At 50.6% G+C, this 17866-nt stretch overlaps 1 protein-coding gene across 3 annotated transcripts in view; it reads left to right on the forward strand.

The window, feature by feature from the left end:
• The window catches only part of SYMPK (symplekin scaffold protein), a 1116254-nt gene that overhangs the window by 919145 nt on the left and 179243 nt on the right, over nt 1-17866 (forward strand). The window lies entirely within an intron of this gene.

Below are 17866 nucleotides of genomic sequence, written 5' to 3' on the forward strand. Positions count from 1 at the left end.
GCAAGGGCGGCGTCTATGTAGTTACCCCGACGTCAGTCGAGCGACGTGCAGGGATACTGCTGACGAAAAACATTCCGGATTCAGTCTGACACCTGCGGGTAAATCTAAGGTAAGGAATCTATAACTAACTTATGTTTTTTACACATATATTGTTACCGAAGGTAAGTAACATGTTCAATAAGTATGGTCCAAATTGTCTTATAATATCCCCCTTCCTTTTCTTCTCCTTGTTACTGCTTTTATTGTATACTCTTCTTTTTAATGACATTTATACAGTTTTATGATTACAATTGTTATTGCTTGTACTAAAAACAATAAAATGATGCTACAACAGACAGTATGACCCATATCATGAGGCGTATTATCAATGGGCTAGATAAAGTGAACCACCTATGATGCAGGTACCAGTGCATTTTTTGAGAAACAGTCCTTGATGGCAGATTACTATGATTAAAAAAGTATCCAAGTGCTTGGTTCTGCTTTTGTCAGTCCAGTAATATTGTATCCTATATCACTTTTTTGCGTCACTCATAAGAGGACATCCAAAGAGGTTCCCATTGTGGACTATTTTTGGTTATACTAGAAAATCATATGCACAATCCAGTTATAGTTACTGCTGTGGCACTTGTGCTTGAACAATAGTACAGGGTGCCAGAACATGTAACCGAAAAGCAGATCCTGTAATGGGCGCAGGTAGCTCAAAAGCACTCCCGCATCAGTTCAGTAACGGCATGCAAGGCGCCCCTTGGTAGAGGGGGTCACCATATTGAAGCTTTTGAAAATCAAGTCTCCTCCCTTGCAGACACATTAGTGCACCCTGCCAAATTCCCAGTAATCATCCTGGAAAAGTATGACTGGCAAATGTTGAATGGCATAGCCCCTTATCAGGATGATTCTTTATGAGTGTAGAAAAGCCACCTCTCCATATTGTGCACCACAATGGGGTACACTGTGCAGGGAGGTCAAAGAGACGCTTACTGGCTTATAGAGGCACAAGTAGATAACACTAATGCTCTATTTTGAGATAGTGTGGGTGAGCAGTTAGACTTATCAGAGGGTAATGCTAAGCATTTGTTGTAGACCCCACGACAATAAATGATATACAGACACTCGAGGAAGGACTACATTAGAAAAAATGTTTATTTTAATTTTGATAAGTTTCATATAGCGCGAAGAAGACCTGCTAGGGTATCACAGCGCTGTACATCTAATCATAGACATTAAGCAGGTACAAAAGAAAATGATACTACAAATAAAAGGTTACAAGTGCTCAAAATGCTTAGTAGTGCGGTAGGCCAGAGTTGCACACAAGGCATTAGAGTTACTAAGCGAGACAATTGGTATATTGTTGCATTTGGCTCTTCAAGAGTAATCCTTTGACTTTTTTTTAATGCAGTTGTCGAGGGGTTCATTCTGAGTTCAGGAGGGAGATCATTCCATATTCTTGGAGCCAGAGAAGGCGCGGTTGTAGGTTTTCTCCTTTTTGAACTTTTGGGGTTTTAGCAGTAAAGTATTGGAACTTCTAAGGGCTCGGTTCATGCCAGAAATGTCAAGTTTTTTAGTCAAGTAAGAAGGAGTGTTATGATGTAGTGCGTTAAGCACGCTATCCTGTAACAGATCCTTGCATTGAGAGAGACAGTTGAGTTGGATTAGATCTAGATTGATGTGGTCACGTTTATTTGATCCCATGATGAGTGTGGCAGCAGAGTTCAAAGTCGCCCTTAAAGTTGCCAGTTTAGCTTTGGGTAGCCCAGCCAGGGCTACAATTCCATAGTCTAAACGGGAGATGACCAGTGATTGAGCAGCTCATTTCATGTCGTCAGGCGGTATGTATAACTATTTAGACCAAGAACTTCGGGTGCAAGGTAAATACTTTTCGCAATACTCGAAAATCACTGCACAATACATTTCCTATGGAAGGAAAAAGGCAATTGGAAAAAACAATGCAGTACAGTTATTGTTGTGGTTACCCTTCTGGAAAACGGAAGGTTCGGTTCCAAAGTGCCAAGGCAAAGTTCTCGGGGGGGGCTTCCCAGATTTCACCGGGAGCAAGGAACAATGGGACGCTGGAGCTCTACAAAAGAAGGGGGCCACCTGGTAAATTAAAGGGGGACTTGCAAACAAGTTTGAATGCTCTCAAGGAGTAGTTGAGGTCTCAAAGGCTCTGGGACCTCAGGAGCATTGCTGGTTTGAAGATGCCCAACCCGGACAGGCTAGATGTGCAGCTGGGTAAAAGGGCTCAACAATGAATCTCTCGGTCAGGGGCTGGCACCTTGGAAGATGATTTTGGAGCTGCGGTGCCTTACTGAGGTGGGTCTCCGGAGTCCTGATGTCCCTCGTCGGGTGCTGGCTCGCTGTAGAGTGGAAGTCCGCCTGGACTTTGCTTTATAGTTTTTTGCGGCAGCAGGTCCATTACCCCGGGTATTCGTGCCTTTCAACTCCGGTGGGACCTAGGGCCTCAAGACTTGGTGCAGAGGATGAGGTGGCCCTCCAGAGCAGGTGTACCTGTTGCTGGTCAGGTTGGGGAGCTGGATGACGCTGGACTATACTTTGCTGTTTTGTGCTGCCTGCGAATGCAGGGAGATGGTACCTCTAGCTCAAGTGAGCTTTTTGGCAACTTGTGAAGTGTTGATGATCCTCTAGGGTTTGTAGAGGCCACCCAGTGACGAGACAAGCTGGAGGATGGCTGTTGTCGAGTTCTGTGGCGGTAGGCCAGAGTTTGTACTCCAAGTCCACCACAAGATTTGCAATTCTCGGTCTAACAGTGTTACTTTGTTTGTTTTCTTGTTTCTGTGGAATCTAGTTTCAGGGCCTGTGGATGCTACATAAATACTAAATTTAGGGGAGTTTAGCAGAGAATGACCGGTAGAGGCCAATGGGGCGCTTACCTGGAGTGTCTACACCCTTTATTATGCCTACCTCCTGGGGGTGAGGGACTTAGCCCTGGCCCTGATTGGAGAAGTCCCACCATCTCAAGATTGTGGCCACTGAAAAATGTACTTCAGCTCATCTCCAGCACTTGAGGGATGGAGTTGACTTTGGGGGTACACCACCTACTCTTTCTTAATTTTCCCGCTTGTCTTCCCGCCAAAACGGGTGAGGCCAGGAGGGGAGGCCTGCACTTTCTATCAGGAGAGACTGTGGGCACATTTCAAAGGTGGCAAGGCCTTTGAAGCTTCAAAGGCACAGATTGCTCTTCCTGACTAGGTGGTGTGAACTCCTCCACCCAGGACAGGCATTGTTCTCGACCTCTGAGTGCACCGACGGTCACACCATGAGGTCAGAATGCTGATATTAACAGGCTTGCTTAGACCAGTCGGTTGCCACACTAAGGGCTTGTAGGTTTCAATGGACCCCTCTAAGGCGTCTTCTGTGTGCAATTATTAATAAATCTCACACTGGAATCAATGCAGGTTTATTAAGATTAGATATTTGGTACCAATCATCCCATACTTCAGTGAAGCCATCACTGAGCTGGGGAACTCGTAATGACTAGTGTCCAGCCCATGTACTCCTGGCTTCCGTATTCACTTACAATATCCAAGGGACAACATGGATATTGCAGGGGCATATCTGCTCATGCAGATATGTCCTGACAGTAGGAATTGTGCACCCTGTCTTAGGACTGTAAGGCCTGTGAGAGGGCTGTCTTACCTATATCCCATGCAGTGTCTGTGGGCATGGCACACGGGGATATGTGCCATGTCGGCTCTTCAGTTTTGTTTATACCAAGGCACGCAGTCAGCAATGGCAGTGTGCATGGCCTTGTTGAGGGGACATTAGGGTGGCACAATTTGTGCTGCTATCCTTGGGGTCCTGCTTTTGTGCCAATTCCCTATGTACCAGGGGACTTTCAAGGAGTACTTAAGTGTTACCAATTGGGAGACAAAAGGTACAGTTTAGGGTAATTGCTTTTGGCACAGGGGACATGGTTGGCAGGAAGCGTACGCACTTCAAGTAGAAATTACATAATTTTCCATGCAAAAGTGGTGGTTAGCCATTTCCGAAAGAGGAACTTTCCTACAATGAATGAGAGAGAATATACGCAGATATTCTCAACACTTCAGTAGACATATCCAACCTGGGTTTCATTCACCTTACTAGAACTACTATTCCACAATGCCAATACATATTCATCATCAGAGAACTGTATTTTGATAATAAAAGTGTAAACAAACAAGACAACCAACATCTCACATATACATAAAAGTGCAAATCTCAAAGAGACAATTAGTTCTAGAATCTTTACCTTTGAATGACCCCAAGGCGTCAGACTGGATCTGGAGATTTTTTCATCAGCAGTTCCCCTGCACGTCCAAAGGTGGTGTTGGTCGGCTCCGTGTTCGTTGTTGGCATCCTGGGATGACGTTGCGGTAGCTACTTAGGCGCTGCCCTCGTGCGCTGACGTCAATTTCTTTTTCCACGCCAGCCAGCGCAGATCCGGAGGGAGCGGTATCTCCAGTCACTTTTGACTGACTTTTTGAATGACTTTTGTCGAGACAATTTTTGAGTCTTTGCACGACAGGGATTCCCGGTTTCAAAACTTGCGGCTCCTGCAGCCGGCTGATGTCAGTGACAGATCTGCACCGCGTGTGCCTGTTTTGCCTGAAGTGCAACCACGATCCCAAGTCGTGCTCCGACTGCCGGACCATGAATCCGAAGTCTTTGCGGGAATGGTCCTGAAAGCTTCTCCAGGCCCGGCAGCCGGCTCCGCGCTATTAGAGGTCCCAGTCGCGTGGGAGGTCGAGGGACCAGTCGCAAAGCCACCACTACCATTCTTCTTCAAAGTCTTTGGACTCCTCAGGTAAGTCGAAGCACAAAAAGAAGTCGAAAAAGCCTCAACGCTCTTTGACTTCTCCCCTTCGGTCGGCCAACGCAACGAGGGATGCGTGTTGTGCCCCTCCTGCGGCTCTGATTGCGGAGCCCGAAGGGTTGACTCCGACTTTCCCTCTCTTCCCGGTACCCGGAGCAAACCCTGCCCAGCTTCACACCTTTTACGAAGCGATGCATGCCGTCTTTGGGCAGTCTTGACTCCGCTGGCGCGCCATCGGACCCTGCGGACTCAGCTTGGGGCCTTCTGGGTACTTGAACAGTCCCTCATCTGGGGACCCGTAGGTCGTGCTCTTGCACATCGCCAATGCCTGGCTCCAGATGACCCTGCCTGTTTGTCCCTCCACCCTAGGGCTCAAGGACTTGTAGTCCAGGCAGCGCTCCCTTAATCTCGTCCCTGTTTCTTTCTCCCACTCGGAAGTCTAGGTGGTTGGAGTTGTGTGGCCGCAATGTCTTTGCGTCCACCAGCTCAGGCCTTCGGTCCCTGAACACAACCTGTGTGTTTGCTCGGGCTACTTTTGCCCTTTGGGACTCAGTCCACCAACTCCTTCCCTCTTTGCCGGAGGGCCCTCGTGCTGACCTGGTCGGGCTTATTCGTGATGGCCGCGATATGGCGCAGTTGTCAGTCCTGTTGGCCATGGACAACACTGACTCAGTGGGTCGAGCTATGGCCAGGTCAGTTGCTCTGCTTCGCCATGCATGGCTACTCGCTGACAGCCGTTTCCCAGAGAATGTTCGGGAGCGACTCAGGGATCAGCCCTTTGATGTGGTTCATCTGTTTGATGAACATGCAGACTCGGCGGTCTGGCGCCTCCTCTCTGGATTTCCATGACTGCCAGGTTTATAGTCCTCTTGGTAGACTTGTGTTTTCGTATGCAGTATTGTCACTGCCTTTATGATTTCCGTCTCTGGGTTCAAGACAATATTTCCCAGACGGGCTTTATGGCTGTTCAGCAGTTCTTTTTCCTTCCTTTGGTACAGCTGGGCCAGCTGTTTATATGGTTCTGTTTGACCTCTGCCTATAATCTTGTCTCAAGAGGTGTCCCTTTCTTTTGATAGGGATGTGACGTACCCTATGTGGGGTATTCCTTCGCTATTGTGTATCTGCTTCCTTGCCAGAAAGTTTTGGAGGCTCCCCTGGTGTTCTCTTTGTTATTTTCTATCGCTCTGGGGATTTTTCCTGTTGGTTATGCTGTGAGCATCTCCCTTTGGTCCATACTTCCTGCTGTGGCAGAACGCCTCCTCTGTTGAGACCCATGGCCTGGGGTGGCCCTTTCCTGGAGCTTCTGTTTTGCTGACTCCAGTTGTTCTGTTGCACTCTCATGCATCTGTGGACGCAGTCTACTCCGGTATATTGTTGGGGTTCTGCTGTATCTGTCACGCCCCAGGGAGGTTTCACGTCCTCCTGCCTTGCATTTGGCTCATCTTTTCGCCTTCATTCTGCCCCTAGCACTGTTGGCTGTCTTGGGCACGCATCCCTGTGGGCGCTTTGTTCCATTCCGCATCAGATCGGTTCTTTCTGTGTTCCGGGCTGGCACCACATGCAGGTCCACACTGGGTGTGTGCGCTATCACAGGGGTCCTGTAGTGCTCCTTGAGCCACTGTCCCGGCTGCGCTCACTTTCTATGGTGTTGTCTCCTACTCTTGGGTTGGGAAGGGCTTGAGCACACCCTGTCTGGGGTCTGGCTATGGGCGGTGTCTGTTGCATTTACCTTGCGCCCCTTGCTTCCCTCTGCCGGTCCCCGGCCTGGGCTCAGGTTTTTCTGTTCATCACTGCACACGGCTCAGGTGTTTCTCCTCCTGGCCTTAGCTGTGATTTTCAACAGATGTACTCTGTCTCCAGATGATCTCTGGCATCATCCCGTCTTTATATATACTATTTCAGACATTTTATCTCTTAGTGTTACTGACTCCTTCTTCCTTGTTAATGTGGTAGTCTGTTTTTCCTCCCCGATCGGGAGGTTGGGGTTGCCTTCTTTTGTGGCTGGACTTGTATGTCCTGCTACGTTTCACATCAGTGCTGTTGGTACCTCTTGTGTGACTTTCTATTCTCTAGGGGTACTCTTCCAGTTTCCCCTTGGTTATCACTTTCTTGACTTTTTCATATAATTCTCTTTGCTATGTATGCACACGAGCGGGTAAGCATGCAGGGTTTCCCTTTCTGGGGATTGTCCTAGAATTTTCCTCTCTCCCTCTCTCACTCACTCTCTTCCCCACTCACTCTCTTCCCCACTCTCTTTCTCTTCCCCACTCTCTCTCTCTCTCTCTCTCTCTCTCTCTCTCTCTCTCTCTCTCTCTCCCCCTCCCACTCTCTCTCTCTTCCCCACTCTCTCTCTCTCTTCCCCACTCTCTCTCTCTCTTCTCCACTCTCTCTCTCTCTTCCCCACTCTCTCTCTTCCCCACTCTCTCTCTCTTCCCCACTCTCTCTCTCTCTCTTCCCCACTCTCTCTCTCTCTCTTCCCCACTCTCTCTCTCTCTTCCCCACTCTCTCTCTCTCTTCCCCACTCTCTCTCTCTCTTCCCCACTCTGGGTGTGTCCAGCTTGCCGGTGGCCCTTGTTCATTAAACCTGTGGGTACAGTTGACTGGTTGGCTCCTGTGGCTGCACCTATATTCTGTGTCGCCGCGCACATGCTGTTACGCTTCCTTGGGCTATGCATTGTGTGGTGTGGTTCTCACGGTACGCGTCTGTCCTGTGTATTCTTGTAATTCACATCTATGTATCTCCTTGTGGTCGTAGTTTGTATGTTTCGGCATGATGCCTTCTGCCCCTGACATTTCATTTGTTGGCACCTGAAATTGTGCCACTGAAATTGTGTGTTCTGAATCTGTCATACTGTTTGAGTCCCTTCCCTGGGCCTTTGTCTATTACGGATCCTTGGATCCTCTACTCAGTTTCCCACTTTTCGTAAGAGTTATGGCATTCTGCCATTGTGCACTGCCCTTCTGGTTCTGTGATTTCATTTCGGCCCTGTCTGACTGACAGTGGACTCGGACCGTCCTCGGACCGTTTGTGGTACCTACCTTCCCTTGCTCATGCTCCACCCTGAACTTCATGGTCTGGTGTCAGCTACGCTGGCATTGCTGAGCTTATGGGTCTGGTGTCAGGCACGCTGGTGTTGCTGCCTCCTCCTTGTTTCAGTCAATGTTCTTGATGGACTACTTACTTTGGGAACTCTGTGGGTTTCGGTCGCAGACCCTTCTCCAATGGGGTATAGCTTTGGTATCTATTCTAAGTTAAGGAATCTGCGGTCAGATGTCTCTATCGGTAACGATGTATCTGGTAGAGACACAGTTTAGCTGCAGGTTCCTTAACGCCCGCCCATCCTCCCTTTTCTGCAAGGTCCTTTCTAGGTGGGGTTCTACCCACTTGCCTCCTTACAGGTGACCTTGGACTTCCTGAGGGGTGCTCTAGTTCATCTACCTCCGGGGTAGGGTGTGTCATTCTGTTTTGGCACATTGGCTCCCCACCCATTCTCGTTCTTGGGTGGCTAGGATATGTGCCTCTCAATACTTCTCCACTCGAGTTCTTCCGGCGTGGAGATTCTCATGTTCTTCTACCCTCCCTCCGCCCTCGTCTGTTTCTCCCCATTACTTGGGGTCACCTTGTGTATGCTGCAGTCGATTGGGTTGAGGTTCTTTTTGCCTATGCTAGAGTTCATAGGTCATTGTCGGGGTGTGGTGAACATTCTATGTGGTTGCTCACTTCTGGTCACTTGCCATGGCGTCATGTTGTTCCAGTATTGTTTTCCTTCACAGTTACATCCTGAGCTTACAGACTCTTTTTCATACAGTTACATCCTGTGGTTGCAAATTGCCCTTAGTTTGTCATGCAAATTATTTCCACTGCTGTTGCCTCTTGGGGGGTGGGGGGTACAGCTTTTCTCTTTGGTGGGACTTTTTCTAGTGCGGGTGCTCTGTTCGCTCCCTTCAGCCCCTTCAAGTGTTGAGTACTCTTTCAACGGGGTGCTGTTTCTCATCATTCTATTATTTCTTATCATTGTCTCAAAGGTTTTTGCTCTTTATTGGCACACTGTTCCTATACTCTCACAGTTTTTGTTGTTGTTCCGTATTGGGACGCGGAAAAAGTTTCATAGTGGAAAACTGACGGCAGCACGCCGGGGGGACTTATATATGGTGGCTCCAATGACATCACTTCCTTGGATGAAGTCAGGACTGAGCCGGGCGACGCTGCCCCCGGCATGCAGAGGTACTGCTGGGGAAAAAAAGTTTCCGTATCAAGTATGACGCCTGTGGATATTCTACGTTCAGGAATCTACGGCTAGACTATGTCTCTACCAGATACATCGTTACCGAAGGTAAGTAACTCGTTTGTTGATGCCCATGCTCATTATCACCAAGAGGAGTCACCACAGTTACCTCATGAGTCAAAAGACTTCTTTGAAGAAAAAGAACTTGCACACATCCTGACCCAACAATAGATGGCAGGAGTATGCACAGCATGAGAATCAACATCACTACATGCCAACAACAGAGGCTTACAGGGTAAGTAAAATAATCCTTTACCTTGTCCTACTCAGGGTGGCTCAACAAGTGCTGCAGTCCCTCTGGGACACTCTAACTTAAAGGCCCTGGGTACCCTGATACCGTATTATGGGGACTTACAAGTAAGATAGGCTATGCCAATTGGGACAAGACAATTAAACATGCACCCTATCTGATAGAGACTACTAGCCGCAGATCCATTAACGTAGAATTATCCCCAGGCGTGAGACTGGATCCAGAAAACTTTTTGCCCCAGCATCCCGGCGCGCCAGGGGGACGGCATCACGTGACTCCGCCCAGGCGTCGTCCACGTACGTGACGTCAGCGAGGTCACATAAGTCCCACCCCGGCGTGCCTACGTCAGTTTTTCCTTTTCCGCATGCAACGCGGATCCGGATCGTGCTCTCGGCCTGTTCAGTCCTTTGCCTTTTGCTATTGCGTGCGTATGGGAACAGTGTGCGAATTCCTTAGGGCTTTGGACGATGATGTCCTGCCTCAGATTGCGGACTCAACGGCGCCAGGCCGACGTCGGGCCGTTGACTCGTCCTCGGACGCCTTTTCTCCAGAGATTCGATGCTTGCTGGTGTCATTCTTGCCGGAGACGGGCAGACAAGTCGTGGCTTTTTCCCTGATGTCGTCTAAGGATGGCTCCTCGCTGTCTCCGCAGCGCGGTCTTCGCCAGAGGAGCTGCAGGTCCCCCACTCCTTGGTCCCTCTTCCTCCTTTCCGGACCTGGCCCTTCCTTCCTCCGGTTGGCTTGGGGGATGCCCGCCTTAGCTTGCAGCCGTCGCCTACCAAGGAGCTGCTTTCCCCTCCGCTGGGGCTTACAGAGGCGGGTGCGGCCTTTGCTCGCGCTGTTTCCACGGCTGTGGGAATTTTGCACATGGGTGATCCAGCGGCCCATTTCCCCGCGGATCATCTTCTGGAGGTTCTCCATCAGGGCTCTGGTGGTAGGGAGCTGCTGCTTCCCTTCGAGGGTTCATTCTATTCTTCTCTTTTGGGAACTTCGGGCCGTCCCGCTACGGGGGACCCTGTGCCCCCAACACCTTCTGCACCGCCACCATCTGGCGCTGCGTGATCCTGTGTGTCTTTCCCTCCACCCCAATACCAGAGGCCCCCTTTTGCTGAATGCCTTTCCCTCTCTGCAGCTGCTGTTGTCCTCCCCCCCCCCCCCCAGTCACGGGAGGCACGCTGGCTGGACTCCTGGGGGCGCAATATGTTCGCCTCAACCAGTGCGGCTCTGCGGCCCTTAACACGCTGTGTGTTTTGGCTAGGGCCACTTCTTGCTTGTGGAACTCGGCAGAGTCCCTTATGTCTGCCGCTTCTCAGGAGGGTGCCTGTGTTGATTTGAGGCACCATGTGTTGGATGGCCGGGAGCTGGCGGCGTTTATTCTTCGCTCCGCTCTGGACATCTCGGAGGTGCTGGGCCGTGCCATGGCTTCTTCGGATGCACTTGGTCTCCATGCCTGGCTTCGGAACAGTGTGTTCCCGGAGAACGTACGGGAACAGCTGGTGGATCTTTGCTTCGATGGCGCTCTTTTGTTTCACGCCCCTGCGGACTCGGCCATTCAGAGATTCTTGACGGGGCTTCGGCCACCGCCTCCTCCTCTCCTCCTCCTCCTCCTCCTCCTTCTCCCCCTCAGTGACCTGTGAGTTGATCTGTTTTTGGGAGGTGTTCTTCCGTTGGGGCGGGTTGCCCCCGTTGTGTGGTCGGTGTGCTTCATGTGCATTTGAGTCCTACTTGTTGGGACTGTGGTTCTGTTGGCTACTGGCCGGCCCTTCTTGACTGTGTGTTTTTGCTTTGGGTTTCTACACCATTCCTGACCTTGAGACTAGGCATTCTGTTTTTTCTCTTTGGCTGCCTGTGAGAAGTTGGCCTGATATATGATGTCTCCAATTCTGGAACCACCTTGTATCAGTCCAAACAATCCCTTATGGTGTCTGGTTGTAAGTCAACCTTATTAGACAAGCTATCCTAGGGGTAGCATGGACTAAGCAGCCTAAAGGCTTAACTTAAGAGGTCGTGTTAAGCGAGCTGTTTTACCACATACAATCTTGTAATATCAAATGAAAGGACACCACACAAGTATATATTATAAAAATATATGTATTTATTACTAAAAACAATCCCCAGTATTCTTTATGAATAAAGGGGCACAAGCGTTAAATCAAAAGCACAGTATAACATACAAAGTTGCACAATTTTGGATGAGGCCAAGGGGCCACTCAAACCATATACTAAAAAAATGGTATAAGAGAGACCATTCGATCAGTGGTTAGGCCTAGGGCCTAGGGAATCGCTGGGAGCAGTCGGGACAAGCAATGCTGAAGTCGGGAAAAGCCCGCGGGATTCGGGTGCAGTGCAGAAAGTGCACGCATGCATCAATGTTAACCAATGGTGCGTAAAAGTTACAAAGTTAAAGTTTAAGGACACTTCCGCTGAACCTAGAGGAACAAAACTTAAGACACAGACCCTAGAGGTGTGTACCAGTGTGGGAACACCGGCGTTGCAATGTTACCTCACCCACGGGTGACCAGCTGGACTCGCTCCTCGACGGTCGCTCCCTGCCTCACTTCCCTACCTTCCGGCACCCCTCCTGCTGATCTCAGACAGAACTTCATTTTGCTGCGCCAGACATCGCCTGCAGTTCCAGCGCCTCGACGCTGTCTTAGCGCCCATTGCCTGTCCTGTGAGAGCGCCTGGTATCGTTTAATCGAATTTAATACTTTGTTAATTGCGCTGCATAGAAATTAATATTGTATGTTATTTGCGCTGCATTTATCGAAGTTTATTTGTCCCCTTGAGTGTGTTCGTGCCCCAGTTTCACTTTCCCTACCTCCATTTGTTGTGCTCGTGGCCCGTGGCTCCTCCCCGCCTCCCAGCTGCCCCTCCCATGCTCCGCCCCCCTCCACTCACCATTTAGGACAGATGAATCAACGCACAGCGTCCACGCGCTGCGGCCGCGCCGAAGGTGCGCCAAAGGTAAGCCAGTCTACGCCCGTCCGCGCCTGGACCGCGCCCAGCGCCAGACCCCCTGGCCCCCGTACATCCCACCCCACCCGCATTACTTACGACGCCTCCACCCTCTTAGCCCTAAACCCCGGCCGACTCCCCAACTGCGCCCAAGCCGCTCCTGGACACACCCATGGACCCTTCACTTGCAACTCCTGTAAGTATGACGGCACCAAGTCCAACTCCTCATCCACGAACACCAAACAGAGATCTGACACCAACCACCTAAAATGCATCCTGCTCAACACCCGCTCGGTCCACAGACACGCCATCGACCTTTGGAATCTACTAGACACCATCTCTCCGGACGTCGCCTTCCTAACAGAAACATGGATGAACGCCTCATCAGCCCCAGACATCACCATTGCCATCCCGGACGGCTACAAGATCATCCGTAAGGACCGCACCAAACAAACAGGAGGAGGCATCGCTATCGTCCATAAGAATACCATTCGCATCTCAACCAGCTCAGACGTCCACCTCGCTAGCGCCGAACACCTTCACTTCCAGATCCACACCGACCCCAAGACAACACTCAGAGGCACCCTCCTCTACCGACCTCCAGGACCCCGTGCACAATTCAGTGAAGACATCACTGACTTTATCACCCCACACGCCCTCCCCTCCGAGGACTACATTCTATTGGGAGACCTAAATTTTCACCTGGAAAAGAGCAACGACAGCAACGCCACCACCCTTCTGGACAATCTCGCCAACCTCGGACTCAAACAACTTGTTAATACCCCCACTCACTACGCAGGTCACACACTCGACCCCATCTTCACCTCCAGCAAACATATCTCCTTCAGTCACACCACAGTTCTCCATTGGACGGACCACAGCTGCGTTCACTTTCTCTACAAAAAGACCACAACCCACAACCATCCTCAACCTACTCTGCGAAGAAATTGGAACAAAATCACCATTGACCAGATCTCCTCATCGCTTCTTCAAAACCCCCCTGCCCACTGTTCGAACCCCAACCAAGCAGCCATTAACCTCACTCAATGGCTAACCAACAGCGCCGACAACCTAGCACCTCTGAGAAAACGTCAAATCAAACTAGGCAGCAAAAACGCTCCCTGGTTCAACGATGATCTTAAGAAATCCAAGAAACTCTGTCGCTCCCTTGAGAAGGCCTGGAAAAAAGACCCAAACAGCAGCACCAGGGACGCCTTCAAAAACGCCACCCACATACACCACCAACTGATCCGGACCGCCAAGAAAGCCGCATTCAAAGACCGACTAGACAACAACGCCCCCAACAGCAAGGAATTATTCAACATCGTCAAAGAATTTACCAACCCCTCAACCAACTCCAACGACATCACTCCCTCTCAAACCCTTTGCGACTCCCTAGCCTCATTCTTCCACAACAAAATCGCAGACATCCACAACAGCTTCAACAACCAACCCGGAGACCAACCCACCCATCCTTCTGCCGGACCTTCACCCCCCTTGAACATCCTTAATGACTGGAACCCAATCTCCACTGAGGACACCACGCGCCTGATGAACTCCATCCACTCAGGATCCCCCACAGACCCATGCCCCCACCACATCTTCAACAAAACAGACTCCATCATAGCACCACACCTCCGAGACGTCATCAACTGCTCCCTCAACACTGCCACCTTCCCGGAAAGCTGGAAACACGCCGAACTCAGCGCACTTCTGAAAAAACCCACAGCTGACCCCACCGAACTCAAAAACTACCGCCCCATCTCGCTCCTTCCATTCCCGGCCAAAGTCATCGAGAAAGCTGTCAACAACCAGCTCGCCGCCTTCCTCGAAACCAACAAATCCCTCGACCCCTCACAGTCCGGCTTCCGAGCAAAACACAGCACTGAGACCGCACTCATCGCAGCAACAGACGACATTCAAACTCTACTGGACAATGGAGACACAGTCGCCCTCATCCTCCTTGACCTCTCCGCAGCCTTCGACACAGTCTGTCATAGCACCCTGCTACAACGCCTCAGAAACATCGGAATCCAAGGAAAAGCACTGGAATGGATCACCTCATTCCTTACCGGAAGAACTCAGAGAGTCCGCCTTCCACCATTCAAGTCAGAGGCCACTGAAGTCATTTGCGGCGTGCCACAAGGATCCTCACTCAGCCCCACCCTCTTCAACGTATACATGAGCCCCCTCGCGACCATCGCACGCCAACACAGCCTCAACATCATCTCCTACGCTGACGACACTCAACTGATCCTCTCACTCACCAATGACCCTAACACCGCCAAAACCAACCTACATCAAGGAATGAAAGAAGTAGCAGAGTGGATGAAACTCAGCCGTCTGAAATTGAATTCAGACAAAACAGAAGTCCTTATCTTAGGTACCTCCCCCTCCGCATGGGACGACTCTTGGTGGCCATCGGCCCTTGGAAAAGCACCCACCTCGACGGACCACGCACGTCATCCTGGACTCCTCACTCTCAATGAACAGACAAGTCAACGCCGTTTCATCATCTTGCACGCCGTTTCATCATCTTGCTTCAACATTCTTCGCATGCTCAAAAAAACATTTTGCTGGATCCCCACCGAAACTAGAAAAACGGTCACCCACGCACTGGTCACGAGCCGCCTGGACTACGGAAACACCCTATACCCCGGTACCACCGCAAAACTTCAGAAAAAACACCAACCCATCCAGAACGCATCAGCAAGACTCATACTAGACATCCCGCGTAAAGACCACATTTCTAGTCACCTGAAAAACCTCCACTGGCTCCCCGTTAATAAGAGGATAACATTCCGCCTCCTAACCCACGCTCACAAAGCACTTTACGAACTTGGACCCGAATGCCTCAACACACGACTTTACTTCTACACCCCCTCCTGCCAGCTACGCTCCTCCAACCAAGCCCTTGCTGCTGTACCTCGCATCAACAAAACCACCATAGGAGGAAGATCCTTCTCCTACCTGGCAGCTAAAACCTGGAACTCACTTCACACTCACCTTCGCCTCACTCAGAACCACCTAGCATTCAGAAAGCAACTTAAAACTTGGATATTTGACAAGTAATTCCCCCCCCCCCCCCCCCACCCTTCTTCAAGCGCCTTGAGACCCTCTGGGTATGTAGCGCGCTATATAAATTACTCACTTACTTTACTTACAGGAAATGGGTGCACAGGGTCGAAGTTGAGTCGGGTTTCGTCACGCAGGCTCTTGGTGCTTGGAGCTGAAAGGGCTGCAGGCGAGGTGAAAGAGAAGTGTCCGGTGGAGTCCAAGGGTGGACTCAAGTCAAAAAGTACCTGAAAGCAGAGGGGACAGAGTCTGGGTCACTCAGCAGTGACCAGGGTGGAACCAGGACGGAACCAGGCAATGTCGGGCGCAATCAGGTGGTTGTCGAGGAGCTTCTCTCCGCTGTCACGTAGGCTCTGGGGCATCTACGACGTCCAGGAGCGGGTCACGATCTGTCCCACGCAGGCTCTCGCCGTCGGCGCTGTCGGCTTCAAGATTGGAGCAAACAAACCTTGGCAAAAGCAATCCACGCGAAACCGGGAGATTGCTTCTCACTCGAACCAGGAGGGTCAGAGTGGGGGCTCCTTTTCAGGGGAGCTGGTGCAAATCTGGAGCAACCAGAATCGCAAGTCGAATTTCAAGTTTCTCGCTACAGGGGCCACAAGCCAGCTGGCAAGTGACCGGACCAACGCGTTGAGCCAAAAGAAGCAGAAGGGCCCCACGCAGCACTCGTCGAGTGTGGAGGGCTGAACTTCGGTGCAAGAGTGGCTCAGGGTTGGGGCTTCTCAAACCCCGTTGTACAGCTTCGAGGGTCACTCGTGGGCTGCACGGTCAGCGTCTCGTGGTCTTTCCAAGATGGCGTGCCCCACGCTTCCGGTCGCCTCCACGGGTCTCAGCTCTGCAGGGACTGTGGATCGGGCTGTTAGAAGGCAGGCAAGCTTGATCTCGTCGATCTCTGTCGCTCAAGTTCCGGCGGGAACTGCAACAAAGCAGACGTCGAGGGCTGGATGGTGCCTGTTTGCACAGGGTGGTCAATCCTTGACCACAAGGGAGATTCTTCAGTCTTCTACGTTGAGTAGGATGTCGAAGGGTCCAGAGTTTCGTTTCTTATGTTTCATCAGGATAATCTGAAGTGCTTTGGCACTGCTCCCATTCTTATACCAATCTAGGGGGCTGGATTACCTGCTAGGTCCCCTCCTATGGGTGGGACCCAGGAAGGGGGTGGATACACCCCTTTCCTTTGCTGGGACTGGGGCTGGTGTGCCCCAGAACCGGTTTGACCGGATTATGCAAGGGGCAGCCTTGTGCTCCCCAGGCAGTGTCTGGTTTCTTTCAAACCTCCCTGCTACAATCCACTATCTCCTGTCTGGGGGGGTGTGACACCTCCCTGCGACAGGAAACCCTCTGTCCAGGCCCCTTTGGCTGAGTTTCGGTCAGCTTCAGGGGGTCAGACTTGTGTCTGTGGCAGAAGCATCCATTTTGTGGATCTGAGGCCCTTTTAGAAATTAACCGCATTTAAGTAAAGTAACATGTCTTACCCCTCTAGAGGGGTGGAATGCTATCCCCGTCGCCAGAACTGGCGAGGGGATAGTATTCCAAATCGTATGACACCTTACACGACATGTTTTGATAAAGCCAAACCAAAGTTGCTATATAACCGCGAGGATTATAATGCACTTAAGAGTATATGGTATGGCATTATCCTGAAACAGCTTAGGGAGTTGTTCCCGACGGCTGCAGACAGGCTCAGCTCATGCTAGAGCTCCATCTCACATTAAACCATGCACTCTGCCTCCAGGATTGATAAGGCCTTCCATAGGAGTGACTCTCAGGTTTATATGTGTCCAGATATAGGTTTAGATACAGGTATACTATATCTAAGCAAGAGGTGATTACACCACCTTGCCCCAGCTGAGTGATCAGCCAGTTGTGTCAATTTAAGAACCAGCCAGGGGTGGCAAAAGATATGCTGCAGCCCCTGGTAGGCCTTGGTAGCACCTATGCCCTGAGCATCTATAGTGCATGGTACAGGGGCTAACAAGGAGTCCATTTCCAATTATGGTATGTACCTAAGGTACATGGCATCCATTTTACAGAGCGAGCAGATAGCCTGGGGCCCTGATTAGCAGGGAACCAGGCCAACTAAGAAAAAAACCAGCTAAACACAAGGCAAAAAAATTTGGGGTAACCATAGTCAGGTAGCCACCTTCCTACATACCCCCCCCCCCCCCCAAACGAAAGGAGATAAGGCTATCCTTGGCCAGGTAAGCCTATATTGCCTGAGTGGCATATAAGGAAGTACCTGCACTAGCATGGGTACCCCCTGTCTCATGGTCCACTAACCAGTCCCTCACCCTTGGGGTATTAGAGGGTCTCCACCATAGGGAATCACTACCTTGGGTGTGTTTATGCAAAGTTAAAGGCTGGTTTGGATATGGAGTATTGAAGTGAGGCTCCACTAATTTAGGGCTCAGCTTCCTCCAATTATCTTCCACCAGGTGTGCCTTTCTTTCTTTAACTGAGTTGCACTGTGCTCTCAGGGTCAAC

This window comes from Lissotriton helveticus, chromosome 9, assembly GCF_964261635.1.
Source record: "Lissotriton helveticus chromosome 9, aLisHel1.1, whole genome shotgun sequence".
Lineage (NCBI taxonomy): Eukaryota > Metazoa > Chordata > Amphibia > Caudata > Salamandridae > Lissotriton > Lissotriton helveticus.